The sequence below is a fragment of the Equus asinus genome, chromosome 18 (assembly GCF_041296235.1).
Source record: "Equus asinus isolate D_3611 breed Donkey chromosome 18, EquAss-T2T_v2, whole genome shotgun sequence".
In the NCBI taxonomy this organism is placed as follows: Eukaryota; Metazoa; Chordata; class Mammalia; order Perissodactyla; family Equidae; genus Equus; species Equus asinus.
The window spans coordinates 13,561,188-13,566,496 of record NC_091807.1 but is presented as its reverse complement, the minus strand read 5'-3'; the positions used below and the strand labels follow the sequence as shown (position 1 = coordinate 13,566,496).

Genomic DNA, 5,309 nt, shown 5'->3' with positions numbered 1-5,309 from the left:
TTATGTATTGCTCATGATCGGCCCCTTTATCATCACAAAAGGTCCCTTTTCTCCCTAATGATATTCCTTGCTCTGAAGTCTGCTTTGTCTGATATTAAAATAGTTTCTCCAACTCTCTTATATTTAATGATTGCATAATATCTTTTCCCTCATCTTTTTATTTGAACCTAACTGTGTTTTACATTTAAAATATGATTCTTACTGGTTTTTATTTTAGAGTCCAATCTGCCTACTTGCCTTTATTGTAACTATTAGTGTGATTGGGTTAAATCTATGATCTTGTTCTATGTTTTTTATTTGTTTCAGGGTTTTTGTTGTTATTGTTTTTTCTTCCTCTTCTGTTATCTTTTTGGTTGAGTATTTTTGAATATCATTTTATCTCCACTCAATTTATTATCTATACCTCTATTTTTTTTAGTGATTGCTTTATGTCTAGGATTTATATATGCATATTTAAGTTATCACAGTTTACTTTCAAATAGTATTGTATCTCTTCTCTACTTTATGACAGTATACTGCTATTCTTCCCTCCTGTTCTTTGTGCTATTTGTCATACATTTACAAACTCCACCATACATTTATAAACCGCAGCATATTGTTTTTATTTTTGTCTTAAACAGTCAAGTGTCTTTTTTGTGGAGTACAGCATACTCTATTGATGGAATGTGACAATGTAGCACTCTCTAAGCCACTCCTCTTCTTTAGGGAGCCTGGGATGGACACTGTGTTGAGGACGGGAGATTCTCGGTGTGTTAGGAGATTGAGTTGGGGCAAGGACTCCCCAGCAGCTGGAGACCTCTCTCTTCCTCTCTTGCTGTTGCTGGGACTGGTAGTCCAGGGCATCCTTACTCTTTGGAGGCCTTGTGGACCATAGGGCACACCACCCTGTTTCTGTAATCAAATTCATTGTCATATCAGGAAATGAGTTTGACAAAGTGGTCGTTGAGGTCAGTTCCAGCCCCAGCATCAAAAGTAGAAGAGTAGGTATCATTGTTAAAGTCATAGGAGACATCTTCATTTTCACTGTAGCCCAGGATACCCTTGAAAGGGACCTCTGACATCTGCTTCACCACCTTTTTGATGTCATTGTACTTGGCAGTTTCTCCAGACAGTAGGTCAGATCCTAATGAAACACCTTGAGGGTGGGGACACATAAAGTCATGCCAGTGAACTTCTCATTCAACTCAGGGATGACCTTGCCCACAACCTTGGCAGCTCTAGTAGATGCACAGCCATACACTGTCATGTCAGTTTCCCATATCCACAGACTGAGTGTCAGTGATGACATAGACTGTGCTCCCTTCATAATGCCAAAATTATCCTGGATGACTTTTGTCCAGGAGGCAAATTAGTTGTGGTGCAAGAGGCATTGCTGATAAGCTTGAGAAAGTTGTCATACTTCTCATGGTTCAGGGAGTCTAGGATGGAGACTGAGTTGAAGATGGGAGCATCACAAATATGCAGGCATCAATAGAAGGGGCAGAGATGATGACACTTTTGGCTCCACCCTTCGAGTGAACTCCAGGCCCAATGAACTCCACAACATATTCAGCACCAGCATCATCCCATTTGATGTAGGCGGCATCTTGCTTCTGGAAGATAGAGATGGCCTTCCCATTTCTGACAAGCTTCTCTTTCTCAGCCTTGACTGTGCTACTGATGTTGCCATGTATGAAATAATACAGGAACATGTAGACCATGTAGGTTATGCAGTGAACAGGTCATTGATGATGACAGTCTCCTCTTTGTTGCAGTTAAAAACACCTCCGGCATCCCTCACCCATACGGACAAATCTGTTTACTCTGACCGTGACCATCTTATCTCAGGGATGCGGCTGGCCCCACAGGACAATATGTGGCTTTCTGTGGAACAGGGAGGAACAGAGGCTCAATTATCTTCTAAGTAACTTAAAAATGAGGACAATTTTTTTTTGTATTTACTCATATTTACCATTTTTGGTGCTCTTCATTCCTTTGTGTAGACTCAGGTCTCCATCTGATATAATTTTACTGTGGCCAAAAAATTTCCTTTAACATTTCTTATAGCGCAGTGCTGCTGGTGGAAAATTTTTGCAGCACATGTTTATCTGGAATCTTTATTTCACCTTTTTGAGGGATATATATGCTGTGGCCCAGAATTTTAACCAGCAGAGGGCAATGTCCCTCTCCACTTTTTGGGATGAGGATAGATGTTGAGGCATTTCCAAGCAGATGTCCAGGCTCTCAGTGAAGCTGGAGTCCTGGTCATGGCTCTGAATTTGCAGAGGCCGTTGTTTCAGTTCAAGGCTTGACAAGAAAAGAGAACAGCTGCTCTCCACAGATTGCTAGATAAGTAAAAATATTACTAGGAAGTGGTAATAGTTTACTTGAAATAGGTCAACAGGAATTTGTAGTGTCATTCAAGTACTGAATTTTTTTTTTCTAGCAAGAAGTTTATTAATGTAAGCTACAGCTTAGTTTGCATTCCTGGGAAAGAATTGGTCTAGGTTTGCTTTTGCTAACCTACGTTGCTTTTGATGTAGGTGTCTTTGTCTTCTCCAAGGGAATGCTTGCTGTTCCTCTTTTCACTCTTGAAAATTCCCATTCCTTTTTAGTGTTGTCTCAGAAGTAGGTAGTCATAGCCGTTATGTTAATGATTTTGACCTGAGTACCGGAGTAGTTTGTCACTTGTCTGAAGATTATATTCTATTATTAATTTCATTTTAGATATATGAATGTAATGCTTTATTTATAGAGAATCTTATAATTCAGTATGAAATAGAAAGAGGTTTCCCACCTCTACAAGCCCATGAAATGTTTCACACACAGAAGCACCCAAACTTTGTAATGACAGTTTGATGGCCAGAGCTTATGTTATATAGCAATACAATTAGTGAGTTACCTCTAGCCAATATATTTTTTCATTATATATGGGAACTCATGAATGATAATGCCACTTTTCTTCATTCTGTGATAGGAGTTTTGCCTGTTATATTCTGAAGCTAATCACCATCAAAGAGGCAGTTGAACAGACCTTGATAGTTACTTGTGTGACTTTTGGCAAGATATTGAATCTCTAAACCTCAGTTGCCTTTTCTGACATTGGGATAGCAGTAAGTATTTCTCTCATAGGGTCATTAGCAGTTTAATGAGATAACGCATGTAAACCACTCAGGGCAGTGTCTGCCACATTGATGCAATAAATATCAAGGATTATTTTAATTAGCTTTTATGTTCAGTGAAGGAAATACATGAAATTAAAGAAAACTGAATTATTTCCATCATGTGGATACTTCAGGAAGGATGAAGAGCATGAAAGAGAGAGGACCAGTTAAATGGATAAATGCGAATGTTTTTCTAATTTAATGGAATTTCCTAGTAACTCTGATATAAACAGCATGCGTATGGTTTCTTGAGAAGCTTTCTGCTGTAAACCAATACAAACGTACAATGCAATAGAAAGGCAACAGGTCTCCCCATAGACTTTGCTTTATCATAGCTCTGTGTCTTCCTATTACCTAAGTTTTACAAACATACCTAGTATCCTCTCTGGCCATACATGAGAGGTAAACCTCTTCTAGAGCCCCTTCACAAAAGTGACAAAGTTTCTGATGCCCTGTCTGGAAGGATCACTGGTAGCCATGAATAAATGAGGCTACACTCCTGAAGTAAGTAACTGGATGCCACCTGCCATGGGCTGAATTGTGCCCCCGCCCCGTAATTCATATGTTGAAGTCCTAATCCCCAGCATGACAGAATATGACTGTATTTGGAGGCAGGGTCTTTAAAGAAGTAATTAAAGTTAAATGAGGTCATTGGGGCGAGCCCTAATCCAGTATGACTAATGTCTTTATAAGAGAGGAGTTAGGACATAGACACACACAGAGAGAAGATGAGGTGAAGACACCAGAAGAAGACGGCTATCTATAAGCCAAAGGCAAAGCCTTCAGAAGATACCAATCCTGCCAACATCTTGATCTTGGACTGCTCGCCTCCAGAACCATGAGGAAATAAATGCCTGTTATTTAAGCCACCTAGTCATGGTACTTTTTCTAATAGCAGCCCTAGCAAACAAATATACCACCTCTCACCTTTGCTCCAAATTTCCTTGTTGGCCTGATGTCTTCGAAGGCTTGGGGACTCCACCATGTGGGTAAACTTATGAGAATCCCTGTTTGTGCTTCCCTTAAATAAAAAGAATTAAATGTCTGCAAAGTGAAAAATGGCTGAAGCAAACTCTCATTTGAAGACTCTCTTTTCTCTTATGTGCTGAGATTTGACAATATGTCACAGATTAAATTCCACCAAGTTATGGCAGTGGGGCTACGTTGTGGCTCTTCTCTGAACCTTGTGAGCTAAGTTTCCTTCACATAGAAAGATTCCTCTGAAGGAGGAGAACAAAGAAAAGAAAAGAGAGAGGCACCTCTTTCTAGTTTCCAGAGACTGATATATGAATATTAGATGCTGCTGTCCAGCCTACAAGGAAAGTGAATGTGCCCTTAAGACAAATGTGCTGAAGGCGTGATTGCCTTTAGCAAGCCAAAGGGATAGCCCAGATATTCCGCATATTACAGAAGTTTACTAGTGGCGACCTCATGTTCTGAATGTTAAATTGCCACTTGCTTCTGTTGCTGTCAAAAGCAGCAAGTTCATTGCACAACGTGGGATGGCTGAAACAGCATTTTAAGTTAATATTCAGTATTTGTTTACTGTTGCTGCCATAACAAATTACCACAAATTTAGCAGCTTAAAATAACACCCATTCATTATCTCATAGTCTGTGAAGTCAGAATCTGGGCACAGTATGTCTCAACTAGGTCCTCTCAGCTCAGCACCCTACCAAGTCTGAAATCAAGGTGCATCTGCTTCCAAGCTTTATGGTGGTTTTCAGAATCCAGTTTCTTGCAGTTGTAGGACTGAGGTCCCTATTTCCTTGACACGCAGCCCCCTTCATTTTCAAGGCAGCAATAGCAGGTCAAATCCTTCTATTTTGACTCTCCGGATGTCCCCTTCTGCTACCCAGCTGGAGAAAGAGCTCTGATTTTAAGGGCCCATGTGATTAGATTGGGTCCACCTGGATAATCTGTTCTTTTAAAGTCAGTTGATTAGTAACCTTAATTACATCTTCAGAGTTCCTTTAGCCATATAATCTAATATATTCCAGACTCAATTCAGTTTTTTGGTACTGATGTACAACTCCATAGTTGTCTCTGGGCTACTTGCATAGCATCTATTATTTTGGCCTTGGTCAAGAAATGAGAGTCTTTAAAGACATCGAGGTGTGAACACAGGTAAAGATAATGCACTGATACTAATTAGAAAAACTTCCT

At 39.8% G+C, this 5,309-nt stretch overlaps 1 pseudogene; it reads right to left on the bottom strand.

The window, feature by feature from the left end:
* Positions 1-845: 845 nt before the first annotated feature.
* Positions 846-1,723, bottom strand: LOC106848011 (glyceraldehyde-3-phosphate dehydrogenase-like; annotated as a pseudogene).
* Positions 1,724-5,309: the final 3,586 nt, after the last annotated feature.